At 54.7% G+C, this 14,318-nt stretch overlaps 1 protein-coding gene across 1 annotated transcript in view; it reads left to right on the forward strand.

The window, feature by feature from the left end:
• The window catches only part of ASTN1 (astrotactin 1), a 54,249-nt gene that overhangs the window by 705 nt on the left and 39,226 nt on the right, over positions 1 to 14,318 (forward strand). The window lies entirely within an intron of this gene.

The raw sequence follows: 14,318 nt of genomic DNA on the forward strand, positions 1-14,318 counted from the left end.
CCAGCGTGGCTGCCTGGAGGTGAGGGTTTCTGCTTTGTCTGTCCCCAGGCAGAGTCGCTTTTCCTGTAGCCTGCTGGAAAAATATTCCAGTGCCCAGCATTTCCCATCCAACCTGGGTGTGCTGTCTCCAGGACTCCTGCCCTCAGCTTTTAGGCTTTGGCCTGCTCACGTGGTCCAGGTCGTTCCCACCTGCTCTAGCCAGGACTCTGCCCTTCACCCACTGTGTGAGACACATCTGCCCAAATCTGGTGAGCTTCTTCAGTTTTCTTCCACCAGAAAAAGCCAACAATTTGCTCCATTGTTTATGCTGGGACCAGAGCAAGGCCTCTGCCACTCGTGCACAGGGACCCGCTTCCCTCCCTGCCACCTGGAACAAGCCACTGAGATTTTTAATTTTTAGTGATATTTGTGCAGAATATCAGTTTCTTATCACCGCCAGCATGTAACCTCCCTGCCCCAGGCAAATGCCACCATCGCTTTCCTAGCAGCCCCGTGGGGGCTGTGCACACCTCCTGCAAGACCTCTCCATCTGTTGCTGCTCCGGCAGCACCTTGGGTGCCCTGTGGAGTTTTTAAAATGCCACCCTCGTCTGGATGTCGGCCCAAAAATGAGGCACGGGTCTCTTGCTTTGCGTGGCTTTGCCCCTCTGTGCCAGCCTTGTGTGCGGGCAGAGTATAGTGGTGGTCCCAGCCTGGGTTTTTCTCCCCAGTGCTTCATCACTTCCATGGCCCCTAGACCTCCCTGTGCCCAAAGAAGCCCCCGGTCCTGGGTGCTGCGTGGGCTCGAGGCAGTGCTTGCTGCTGCGTGGGCATCCCCATTCTCCCCTGAGAAAGGCAGAGGCAAGCGGGGGGCTGTTGATTCCATGGCGGGGGGGCGGGAGGGGTATGCGGGGACACCCAGGGATGGTTTGCTCAAGGCCAAGGGCCGTGTGGGGAGGGGACAGCGGGCTGTGCCAAGCCCAGGTCCCCCCCACCCCGGTCCAAGCCCTGTGCTGCGGGATGCTGCGGCGGAGGCCTGAGAGCGTTGCTGTGGCAACGGGGCGGCAGCGAGGCGGATGCAGGGGGATGCGCAGGCATGGCCGCCAGGCCCGTGCCGCCTTGACACCCCAAAGGTGACACAGGTGCTTGTCCCCTGTCCCTCTCGGACCCGCTCCCAGGGAGCCGGACCTCGACGGGCCCCGGGGCCTGGGGTGCTGCTAATGGGGAGTGCCTGGGTGGGGATGTGTGGTGCTGCTGGGGTGGGGGTCCCTGGGCATGGGCCCTGGCGGTAGTGCGGGGATTTCCCTGAGGATTTTTCAAATCCACGAGGTTCCAAGTGCAGGAAAGGACCCAGCCGCCCTGACAACCCCCCCCGCACCCAGGGTTTGCACTGATGATGCCGGGCAGAGGTTTGCTTTCACCTCCTTCTGCTTATCACCACCGGATAAATACGAGGACGGCTGGCCCCGTGTCAGAGCACCCAGACGTCCCGGCAGTGGCTGCTCTCTTCTGGGCATTACTGCCCAGCACATCAGGCCCCCAAGAGCCTGTGGGTGCATGGGGCTGTGCCGGCCCCTGCCACGCAGGGGTTTGGGCTGTGGGGACACAGAGGTGGTCCCAGTACAGGTCTCCTAGCTTGGGATACTGGGGCTGCGGACAGGGCTGGTAGGATGGGGCACCTCACGGGCCCCCTGTTGACAGGGTTTTGGCTTGGTGAGTCCTGGGAAATGCCATGTTACATCTCCTTCCTGCAAGAGAATGGCTTGCTTTGAAGCTGGCATGGCCACTTTGCCATGGGGGTGGTATTATTGTCGTTGTTCTGCTTTGCCATGTGTGGTTGTTGTTATTGTTGTTGTTGTTGCTATTGTTGTTGTTGTTGTTATTATTGTTGTTGTTGTTATTATTATTATTATTGTTAGTCTGGGCACTGCTTTTGCATGGCAGAAGCCCTGAAGTGCATAGAGGTCTTGCAAGGCCCAGACTTGGTAACTCAGAGGCTGCATCCTCTGGAGCTGGAGAGCCTCCAGCCCAAGAAACTCATGGGGCAGAGAGCATCAGTGCTGGCGCTGCACACTCGGTGGGGATGTGGCCACGTCAGGTCGATGTGTGGAACTGGTGTTGACAGCTGTTTGTGTTTCTACAAGCCCTCGTACGTGGGCTGGAGTGTGTATTTGAGCATCCTTCTAGGAACCAGGCTTTCTGTAGTGCTGATTGTACCACCCCTGGCAAACCCCAGATCCATTAATTGTGCCCACCTTGTTGAGTTTGAATGTATAATAACATGTCAGAGGGGTGGATAATCTACACGCCCACGTCTGTGCCTCTGAGCCTGGTCTGGTTCGGTATCTCAGCTGGGGGGAGCTGGGCAGCTTCTCCTTCTCCTCTTGGTGGTTTTTGGATCCAGGGCCTGCGTAGAGGGAAGAGGTTCCCGAGGGGAGGGGAGCTGCCCCACCGGTTGGCAAGGGCTTGGACCAGACCCCAGGCTGCTGCCCCCAGGCCAGGGAAGGTCTGGGTTTGGGCTGGGAGCACCGTGAAGGGCAGGCGGTGCTGCACAAGTGCTCCTTGCAGTGGCACCTTGGCTTTGCCACATGGGCTCTCGAGCAACTCTCTCGAGGTCTCTCCGTGTCTCAGCTTCCCTGCAAAGAGGATGAGAGCATGCGGGGAGGTGGCTGCAGCAGGCTGGGACTGTGGCAGGGGAAGGGGCGAGGGGGATCAGCCAGGAAAAGGTCAGGACTGGGGAGCCCAAGGGTGGCCAGGTGTCATCCCCCTCTGGCCCTGGTTGTCCCCCTCAAAACTCCCCTAAATAATTCAAGTGCTTTCAAGCTTGGCTGGCATTCGTGGAGACCGGCATGTGTGGTTTGCCCTGCCTTGGTGGCACCTCCATGCCATGGCGGCCGAGCCGGGCATCCCACTGATGGCACATGGGTCAAGGTTTTTCCCCCAGCTAGAGATGTGCTGGGGTCTTGGAGAGCAGCATATGTTGCTTGTTAAAAATAGGGTGCTGGGGTTCTGTGTTGAACTGGGCACCCCAAAAAAGGCTGTCACTTCCCAATTCTGATGAGATGCTCTGGTGACATAATCAGCTTAATGATGAGCGTGGAGGTTGTTGGCAACCCGTCACTGCTGGTGGGTGGTGTGGCAGGGACTTTGATGGACCCCCCCACGAGCCAAGCTCTTCTGGGGCTTGCCTGTGCCAGTGGGGACAATGGGGACCCGGGGGCTGTCTGCCCAACCTGGGGGTCTGGGGGTGGGGCGGTGGGAAAGTCATGCGGCAGGGGACTGGCATCCATCCCCTTCATGCATTTGCTTCTCCCCGCTGCAGGTAGCGATGAGCTGCAGCTCAGCTGGGGAGGATGCATTTGCTTTGACTTGCCTTGATCTGCTGCCCCGTGGCTTTAGCTTTATATTCGTCTTTACCCAAAAGGGTGAGGCATTGCCCTGTGTGCAATATTTTTGGGACTCACTGCCCCCCCACCCTCCAGCCTTCCCTGTGCCAGAGGCAGGTGTGTCGAGTGCGTTGGTGCTCAACCCTCCCAAACGTGGGGACCCCTTGACTGCTCCCACGTTCCTCCAAAAGCGGAGGGATAGTTTTGGGGGTTATTACCCCTGGTTTATGGTGAGGGGAGGTGCCTGGGCAGGGCTTTCAGCTGCTTTGTAGCTCCCCTTGCTAATGAATGGAGCGTGTTTTAATTACGCTGGCTGCCTTCTTGTGCACGTGCTGCCTCGCTGCCTGCGTGTGCTCAGGAGCAGCTTGGCGCACGCGGTCCCCACGTGCATCGCCTTTCATGCTCGTACCCATAAAAACCCACATGGTTTTTATATGCATGTCCTCAGAGGGACTCCGGCACCATCCCCCCATTCTGCTGCGGGGGTTTTTCGCACCTCCTGAATTTTTGGGAAGCGGTGAGGGCATGGGAGCAGGGATGGGGCTGCTTGCTGGTGTGCGCTGGGCTGCCTGCATTTAAAATCACCTGGTTCCATCCTGCTTTAAATCAAGGAAACCCCCATTTGGAATGGTCGACTTTCATCTCCTTTTGTGTTTGTTGCATTAGCTGTATTTTTTCTTGAAGGGAGGCCGAGTCTCACTGGTTGGTGGACATTAAGAAATGCTAATTAGCAGCTCAATATTCCCTGTCCGCTAACCTTCACACCCCCTTCTTCCTCGCTGCTTGGCTTGGCAGCATTCAGCCGCATTTGATATGTCATTAACTGGATTCACACTCCTGCGGGCTGCTAATTTTTTTGGTCCCCATCCTTTGCAGGTTATAAACCAGGGAGCGGGGTATTTATTAGCCTCCTGGCTTCCCGTGGCCCCTTGGGCTCAGCAGAGATTTGCGACGCAATTAAAAAACGCGCGAAAGATGGTATCTTTGACTCCTTCACCCAAGTAAGACACTAGATAGTTGAAAAGCGAAGTCTTGAAATGCTGTTTTATGCATAAAATGGACTTGGGGAATTAGAAAGCAGAGCCAATGGGTCAAACCCATGCTTTCTGGGTGCCAAATAATTCAAGATCTTGAAATACCGGATGGTTTCTCATGTCCTGTTTCTTTTTTTCCCTAAGTGTGGAGGAGCTGAAGGAGCTTTTGCTGCCTTGCCGGTTTCCAGCCCAGCTGCCGTGCTCTGAAACAGGGGCAGCGCAGCCCCTCACCCCCCAACTTCTCCTGCTTCCCATCTCCCTCATGGGAGCCTTGGCAGCAGAGGATGGGAGAAGGTTCTTAACTTCAATGACTTTAATAGATTATCATAAACTCAGGCCTTAATACAAGCTGTCATGATTTCAAATTATCTTACTTTTAAATTAAATAGATTCCTTTTTAAACACAAAATCAATTCTAATTTTTTAGAGGGGTGAGATTTTTCAAAGGCACCGATGAGTTGGGCATATTTAACTGCTCTTGAATATCTCCCCGAAATATCTAATCCATTTTTTCTGTTAAATCTCAGCTAAGCTCTTGGCTGTGCTGGTGGATGCTCTGGCCATGACTTCCCTGGGTTAATAATGGGATAGCATGGAGGGCCGTGGGGATGCGAGACAGACCACTGCTGGGATGGGGGATGCTGCTAATCGGGCTGACGGGCCGCTGGCGTGCCTGCCCGCCCCAGCTCTCCTTCCAGGCTGCACGGGGAAGCGGTGAGATGTGACACCTGTCGGCTCTCATCTGCATCCCACACATCTCCCTGCTGCCGTGGACCGCGGGAGGTGGTCCCCCACCACCACCTACCCTCACCCCTGGCTCCTAAATGGCCCCGGAGGAGGGAAGCAGGAGCCAAGGGGATGCAGAGTTGTGTTATCCCCCTCCCCGCTTTTTTTTTTTTCACTTCCACGTCAAGTGGGAAGAGCATCCCATTGAGTTTTGGTTGGGGGTTGCTTGGCCCTGCTTCTCTTGCCCGGGTCTGGGCGCCAGCGATGGGTCCCCAAGCTGGTGGCACACCTGGTGGGTCTTTGGTCCCAGCTTGCCACGGTGGGAAAGTGGGTCTTGGGGCGTTGTGGTGCTGGTCCCCAGCTCAGCTTCATTTCCAAGGGAGGTGAGGGCACCCCAGTATCACCACTGGAGCCCCCGTTACCCGTCACGTGTCCCCATCCCACGAGGCCAGGGCATGGCAGAGGGCTGCAGTGGGACTCGTCCCACCGCTGGACCCACAGCATCGCTCAGGTGCGAACCTTGCACCTGGAAATAGGTGTAATGGTGAAATAATGGAGTAAATATTAAGAAATTCTTAAGTACCTAGAGAATAACCAAGTTAAATTATACCAGAGGAGCTCAATTGCCTTGCTTAGATTGATTGAATTACTAAATGAGCCTGACTAATGGAATGGAGTGGATATATCGGACTTTTACTCAAGATCCTGAAATAATTTCTCTAATAAGATTGTGAGCCATTAATTGAACTTGGCTTTGATCCTGGACACTGTCACATGCACTGAAACCCAGTGGTATGATCTATGCTCCCGCGTGCCTGGCCGAAGGGGCAGCCACTGGCACCTCCGTGCTGGGAGGCTTGGAGGGCAGCCAAGGGGTTCGACGGCGGGGATCCCAGCCCACTCATGCCAGGACATGTCGTGAGGAAGGGACCCCAAAACAACCTGTCTCAGCAGCTCTTCTGCCCCCTGGCAAAATCCACCCTGACAGTGAGATGATCTTAATTCCCTTCTGCTGCCAGCTGGGGTCCTAAGCCCAGTTCCCATCACCGTGGGGTGCATTTGAGATGGATGCTTTGGGGTTTACATCTCCTCCAAATCCAGGGGTGCCACCTTCTTTCTGTGTCCTCCTGGAGTGGTTGCTGCTGGTGGTGGGATGTTGTCCACAGCATCCAGAGTGCTGCCGTCTGCCAGGTCTGCTGTGTGAGATGCTTGCTCAGCAACACCTGGGGGCTTGCAGAGCTTCCAGCAAAGCAGGGAGGGACCTGCCGAGGGGACGCACCCTGCCCTGGACCTGCTCTGGAGCACCTGGTGGGAGAGGACAGGCTCATCTAACAGGGTTTGGGTGCAAACCGCTGATGGACCGTGTTCCTGCCCTTGGTCTTGGCCATGCAATGTAAACCTGACCTCTCCACATCCCTTTTCCAGCTGAAGGATGGGGCCAGAGTGGGTGAGGTGACCTGCTCAGAGCAAATGAAGCACTGAGTGCTCCCCCATGCCCGGTCACACACCCTCCTCCAAGCGATGGAGCCCAGCACCAGCCTCAGCTCAGCTACGAGCAGGGGCAGCCCTTAAAACCCAACAGTCAGGGTGGAAAATGTGCAGGAAAGTGGGCAGCATCCCTGGGAGGAGGACGAGGTCCCCCATGGCCAAAGTGGGGGTGACCGAGGCTCAGGAGGGAGGCGCAGAGTGCACGTCCCCATCCTTATGGACACCTTGCCCCCGTCCTGTGCCCATCGCCAACCTGCCCTCTTACTGGGACCAGAGTTTTCGGTGGCACGGTGGATGTAGAGGGCCTCTTGTACATTTTTTCTTAACCAAGGAAAAAAAAAAAAAAAAGAAATAGGGATTTCGTCTCTGGGAACCCGTTGCCACAGCAACTGCGCATCCAGCTGGCTCCAGCGGCAGCGGGGCTGGGAGGGGAGCTGCTGACCCAGAAAGCAGCGGGGGGAGCGGGCTGTGGGGCTGCTTGGCATTTCAGTGGTGGGTATCAGAGTCCGGCAGCATTCGGCAGGGCAGGCAGGGGACTGGTGCTGAGCCAAGGGGGTTGCGGAGGGCCTGGCCCCCTGTTTTGGCCGGACGTGCAGGGCAATGCTCCTGGCTCCTTTTAATCACTTGCAGCCTTAATTTCTCAGACCCCATCCTGGCAGAGGTGCTCAGGCTTGCTCCCATTCTCGCCCTGAGACCTGTCCCAGTTTCGGGGGCTGGGCTGCCCACACGGGCACTCCTCAAAGACCCCCAAAGCTTTGCAAGCGTGTTTTACCCCCTGGAACTGGCTCTGGCCCAAGCAGTGGAGGGGACACTTGGGCAGCTGCACACCTCCCTGATGCCGCTATCTCACCTCTGCTATCTCTCCCCCCATGCTAGCGGCATTTGCTCCTGGGCTGCATCCCATTTCCTACCTTTTAATTTAATTTTATTTTAGATTTTATTTTTTTTAATGGTTGCTTAGCCAGCTAAATGGAGGCTCTGAAATCATCTCTCTTGGAGACTTGCTGCAGAGCAGTCCTTCAAATGAAGGCATTTTTGCCTGGCAGGTTTAAGGCAGCATCTGGATGGCAACGGCTCTGTCATTTAAGACTGGTTGTCCTTTTACTTGCAAATTGCCAGGCCCTGGCTTCTCTGCAGCCAGCCTGGCTGTGGCCGGCAGCTCACACCAAGCAGCATCACTCTGATGGCTGAGGGATTTGTCTAGATAAGGGAAGATTTTTGATTGCCAGATTCTGGCTGCCTGCTACGGCTTAACAGGGAGAAAGTGCCTGGAGGAGAGCATCCTCCTCTGCTCCTGCGGGCCACGTTAGTATTTCTGATCCTGTGTTGCTGCCCTACAGCCAGGGGATACTTGGGATGGATGCTCACCCTGTGGTGCCGCTGCTGGGCTATTTGGGGTCTGGTTCGAGATGTGGTGTAAGCTGATCCTGCACTTCGCTTTGTTGCAGAGTCTTGTTTGCTGGTGATGGGCACAGACAGGGGGGCTGAGCCCATCCCCTCCGCTGTGTCCTGTCTGCAGAGCCTGAGATCTGCTGGGGAATGGGCAGGGGCTTTTTTCACCATTTGTAGTTGAAGGAGAAGTAAAGGATCCTTGAGGGACCCTCTAGCTGGTAGTGGCATGTCGGTTGCAGAAGTTTGGGGTCCGTGGCCCTGATGCAAGAGGAGACACGGTCCCTTTCTTAGCTGGCTCTGAGACATTTCAGTAATTAGGATGACTAACGAGCGTAGCACAGCAAGCAGCTATGGGGGATGCAGGAAGCTGGCTTTGCTCCCGTGGGGAGCTGATCCAGCTGAAAATTAACCTGGTGGAGGAAAGAAGTTGAAGAAGGGTTGGAGGAGGCAGCAGGAGATGTTAAGGAGACACTGCCCATGCCCTTGCTTGGACACATCGGTTCTGCTTGGCCCGGCGAGGGCTGTGTTGCCTTGGGAGCGCTCCCTGAATTGGGTCCGCGGTCCAAGCGAAACCATTACCTGGCTGCCAGAGCCCTTTGGGATGAAGGTCTGCCTGATGGGCAGGGGAAACCAGGTACAGGCAGGACCTTGGCCTTGTTTTTTGGGAGTGGCACCTCCTGTTCCTCTCTCCTGCACCCCTACCCTCCTCCCCTGCCAAAAAACCTGGCTGCGATGTCACCGTCACAACACAGTGGCTGCCTGGGAAAGCAGATATTAGCAACCCTGAAATATCCCAGGGACAGGGTCTTGTGTGATGGGAGACAGTTACCATGGAAACCTCCTTCAAATAAAAAAAAAAAAGAAAAAACCACGAAATTTAAAGCAGCCCTTGTAGCTCAGAGGAACTGTAGACCTTGTTATGGGTTTTGGCACCCGCCCTTTTTCTTTTATTTGTTCCAGCTAAAAGGTCCAAAAGACAAGGCAATTAATTTGAGCATCCCAAGGGGAGTGAGAGAGGGAGGGCATGGTGCTGGGAACTAGCTGCCCAGGCCGGTGGAGTCCCAGTACTTCTCAGTGCCACTGCCCCGCAGCCACCAAATACCCTCCCATAATGGGGTTTCTCCACCACAGAGAAAGAAGCAGGCTTTTGGGTTTTTTTTAGAAGAGGTGGCTTAAGGCTTAAAACCCCCCTTCCTAGCTCTGTAGGTGGAGGGGTTGGAGGGAATGTTTGTGTGAGCAAAGGGTTCAGGGTGCTGCAGGAGGGGTGAGGATATGAGAAATGACTCCAGGGCACAGCTCCAGCATGGGGGCGGGCAGCTCAGCGCAGGTCAGGGTGGTTTGTCTTTACGTGTGTGGCATCAGGAGGTAGTGCCCTGTGTCCTGCCGAGAAGGGCAGTGTCACGGCAGAGAGGCTCCTGCGGGGATCAGTCAAGCTGGGCAGCTTCAGTGGGCAAGGGGAGATGCCTGGGAGAGGAGACATCGTGCTCCCAAATTTTCTTGCCAGGGTCAACTTTGCAGCTGTGGCTGCAGGGTGCCAGTGGGGCTAAGTCTGGCTCAGCGGAGACTTTAAATTGCTGTGGCTAGGTCTGACTCAGCGCAGACTTTAAATTGCTGTGGTGCTCTCAGCCCGTCTGCTCCCCTAATGATGTCCTTGGTGTCCACAGCCGCTGGGAAATCTCCTGGAAATGTCAGGTTTGGACCGGAGAGTCCCACTGCCCTGGGCCAGCCCCGAGCTTCTCTGGGTGCTGTTTTCCTAGTGGCAGTCATGACAGTGTGGAGCTGTTTTCCCATCCCAGAGCTGCATCTCCCCCACCTTTCCTCTATTGCTCAGCCAGAAATAACTGGGCTCTGGCATTCGCCACTTCAGGAGAGCGCTGGAGGGGAGCAGCAATGAGACTCAAGAGCTGTTGCACTGCTGTGGAGCTACTGGCTTTCTTGCTGGCAAAAGGGACAAGCCAGGGAGTTTGTCTTTGCAGACATGACACATGTGGCCTGGGAATTTGAGGGGAATTAGAAATGTCTCTCTGCCAGCCCATGAGTGGGGAGCCGCAGGGCGTCTCGTCCCAGCTTATGCCAAGGCGCAGCTTTAGCTGGGCTGGGGTATGTGTCCGACCATCCACAAGCAAGACAGTGCCTGAAACAACCTTCCAGGGAAAAATCAAATCAATTTTCTTAGCTTTTCAGCAGGAGCTGCTTTCTTCCCAGGTGTGCAGCGGTCCTGGTGAGCTCAGACCTGGTGTGTGGGAGAAGTAGCGCAGTCCCCTTGGTGGATGGTGGAAACGCCTGTGAGCTGGGGAGGGGAGCACATCACATGCATCGAGCCTGCTTAGTCAACCTTGGACCTGGGCTGGCTTCCACAGCTTTTTATTATCACGTTTTCCCCCTTTCTTGCTTGTCAAGTAAGGCACATCTCTGGTTAATAGCTGGGGGACTCAGCTTCAAGCTGCCCACCCTGAGCATCACCTCCCCAGTCCCCCCCAATGCCGGCCAGCACAAACTGGGGTGAAGGGGTGCCCCGCGGGCACTGGGGCTGGGGCCTGAATGAAGGATGCAGAGGTTTGTGGTGCATGTCTCCCTGTGGGATGATGATGATGATGTGGACAGCCCGGGCTGGATCCAGCCTCCTTCTAATTAAAGCTCAGCACCGGGGAAGAAGGGCTTTTCATGTGCCGTGGGATGAAAAGCAGCATGTGTGTGAAACAGCAGCAGGAAAGCATTGGGGTGATGGAGGGAGGGGAGGAAAGGAAGGGCCATGAGGTGGGAGGAGCGACGCAATGGCAGGAGATAGTAAATCACCGGAGAGACCACGCGAAAGCCAAGGGGCACTGGAGGGTACTTGGCAGAGCCACTCGCCATGGGTGTGAGCCACGGCATCCCTGGTGGCTTCTTGAAACCACCGTGCACAAAGCCCAATAAAGCGCCCTTTGGGGCTAATCACAGCAGGAATTAATGGCTGGTTTCACACCATGTGGCAGCATCCGTGTCCTGGGAATAGCACTGCAGGGGCCATGCCTGTGTATTCAGTGGAGTTCTGGCCAAGGAATGGAGGAGGTGGCAGGATGGGTTGCTGAGTCCCGGTCTCAGCAACAACCAGAGCCTGCAGGGTTAAAGCAAATATGTGGCTGTAAATGTAGGAGTTTGCAGTTACCAGGTGCTCAGAGTCTGGCAGGGCTCTTCCCTCTCGAGATACCGAAAACACAGCTCACTTCCTTGCCTTGATTTAATTTTGTTTGCTTACAGAAATGCTGCTTATTTGTTAAAATGGGATACTGTTTCCCTTGGCACAGGAGGAGCAAGAGGCAGCAGCCCCTCACTCAGAAAACCCCTGGTCACGGGGGTGCTGTCCTGGACAGGGTGACCCTTGGCACTTGGTTGGGCTGAAGCATCCTGGCTCCATCCTCTTTTTTCTGGCCATCTCAGATTTCAGCACTGGACTAAGAAAATCAGTAGATTTTCCTCCTTTTTTTTTTTCCATGTGAATGCGAGGCAACTTTCTGCCCATGGTTATGACATTGGGGTTTCCTTTTCCCTACCAATGGTGCCAACCCTGCCTGAAAAGACAGGCAGGCAAATACAGGCAGGGCTGTACTGCTGTGTGATTGCATGAAAGCTGATGGGTGCTGAAACTGAAGAGCGGTGTTACATAATTTGGACTGCAATGCAGAAGCACTTGCTTAATTTTTAATTATCCAATTGCCTCACGTATGTAGCACTCGACCTGGGAAGCAGGGTTGGCCCGTGGTCATGTGCAGGGGGGCTTGGCTGGCAAAGATGATGGGAAAGCCTTCCCTCATGTTCCTGTCCTTCCCAGCACAGTGGGAATAAATGTGTCCCCATGGCACTGACATGCACATCAGGAGTGGGACTGAGCTGTGGCGACTGGGAAGGATGCTCTGCAGCCACCCCAAGGACTGAGGGGTGTCCCACTGAGAGGTGGGAGAAGGGATGCAATGGTGTTTGAGGTTCCTCTGGGTCACAGTGTTAGTTAAATGGAAGACACCGTGGTTGCTTTGCATCCAGACTTCCTGTAGCTGCTGGTAAAAGAGCCCCGAGTGCCTCCCGGGATGGGTTTGTTGGGATGCGGGAGAAACAGTGAAAGAGCTGTTGTAGATCTCAGCTGTGAAGCACTGTTTCTTCCCCTCCCTATTTCTCCCCCTCTTTCAAATCCCTGCTCTGCACTTTCTGTCCTTTCTACAAAGGCAGCTGCCTCAGAGCAGCTTAGGCTTCAAAGTTCCCAAAATAACAAAGGTTAAAATAAATTAAAAAAAAAAAAAAAAAAGAGTTGCTACAAGATCAAGTCAGTGCCCCACTTGCACCTGGGCTCGGAGCTTCAAAGCGGCTGCAAAGAGCCCCCCTGCAGCATCCATGGTCGGGCATCTCAACGCCTGGGGTCCCATCTTCATCCTCCTGAAGTCACCGGAGATTTTGCAGTAGCCAGGATGAGACCACAGGTAATTGCATCCATTGAAAGCAGCAGGGCGTCCTGCTGCTTTTGCTGCCCATGAAGCCAATCTGGAGAAGGTCTCTCGCGGTGATGGGCAGGTCTGTGCGGGTGAGAGGAGTGTCCCCAGGGCTGTGTCCTGCACCCACCAGCCCTGTCCTCTGGCCAGGCAGCTGGGCAAACAGCTCCTCGTGGGGAGGCTCTGTGCTCAACGTGGTGCTTTGTGCCTCTGCTGGCTCTGCTGATTTATATAGATCATCAATATGACAATTATATACACCTGCAGATTTAATTACCTCCATTTTCGTCAGGCGGCGACAGATTTATGCCTCCATTCAGTTCCTGTAAATCTGAAACAAGCTTGACTAGACCCAAAAGTCCTCCCATTGATCACTGCGCACTGGCTGGTCTCTGGCCCTCTTGACAAGCTCTTCTTTCAAGAGTTATAAATTCAAGATGCACAGTTAACTTTTTCCCCTTCTACATCTTTCTTCCTTCTTTTTTTTTTTCGTTCTCCCCATTATCTTTCAAAGCCTCTCCACAAACTTGAAAATGGAGCTTGAAATTGGGTAAGAGCTCCTAAGCACTGAAGAGTTTATGACATTAGACTGAGACAGCAGTAGTCTATGCCTGCCTTCTTCATCCCAGTATGGGGCCACTGGTGAGGATTCGTCCTGCCCCCAAGACCAGCATTTGTCCCTCCAGGGGAGGTGAGAGGAAGAGAAGGATCACCTCTTGATAAAACTCTTGGCCCTGCTGTTGGCAGGAGAGCAGATAGGGTTATTTCAATCCTGTTTCACCCCCTGGGAGGGCCACCTCATCCCTCCCATGTCCCAGAAGACTGGCAGGTCCTGGCTCTCCCCCCAGGAGATGAGGAACGAGCGGTCGTGCTCGTTTCCTGTGCTGAGCATGAAAACGCCAAAATAATGTCTAATTTGCCCAACCTCTTGGCCTCGGCGCAACAAGCACTTAAACAAATTAGTCTGCAGGAGCGGGCTGAAGTTTACCCTTGAAGTGAAGTCCATGTCATCACTGTAATGCATCCTCCCCCACCCCCGCCTGTCCCACCTCCGCCGCTGCCTGACCTCGCCTGTACGATATGCTCCGATGTCTTGCTAAGTGCCTGGCAGATGGGCTGGAGTGGCTGGCCATTACCTTCCCTGCCAGCCCGCGATGGATATAAATAGCCCTTTGCCTCCCCATGAAAATCACTGGCTGGCTTGGAAAGCTGAAGGTAATCTTGGCAAGCGTCTTTGGTCTGTAGGGTCTGACGGCATGGAGGGCTGGGGTTTGGAGAGGAGGAGTTGCCAGCTGGGTGTTGATGGGCTGTCTTAGTGGGAGAGAGCTGCCTTGGGGTCTCCTTCCCTCAGCAAGACAGCGCCTGGACGAGCAGAGGGTCTCCGCTGCTCCTGAAGGGACATGTGGATGTGGGACGCGTCCTTGAAAGGTGGCCTGGGTAGCACCTACCTGGCTTTGCAGCCACCCTCCATCCCCCAGACACTGGGCAGTGTGGGGGGCAGCAGGTTTGTGGTCCCTTGGCATCTCCAACCATAGCAAGTACCTGATAATTGGGGGAAAAATGCTAAAAATGCAGCATATATAGCGTGGTCCTTTCCCTGCTGCCAAGGTCTGTGCTGCAGGGATTTCTCAAGCTGGAATTTGTCTCTGGGCTGTCTGGCTCAATAGCCACTGGCAGCTCTGTCTTCCCTGAATTCAGTTCCTTTCTCAGTGCTTTCAGACTTTATGGTGGATGAAACAGAGCCTTTTGTTAGTTTTTACATGCCTGATTCTTGCAAAGCAAGAAATAGTGAATAATCATTGCCTTTCCCACTGCTCCACTGGCTTCATGATTTTTATAGGCTTTTATCATGTC

Source organism: Buteo buteo, chromosome 10 (genome assembly GCF_964188355.1).
Source record: "Buteo buteo chromosome 10, bButBut1.hap1.1, whole genome shotgun sequence".
Taxonomy (NCBI): domain Eukaryota; kingdom Metazoa; phylum Chordata; class Aves; order Accipitriformes; family Accipitridae; genus Buteo; species Buteo buteo.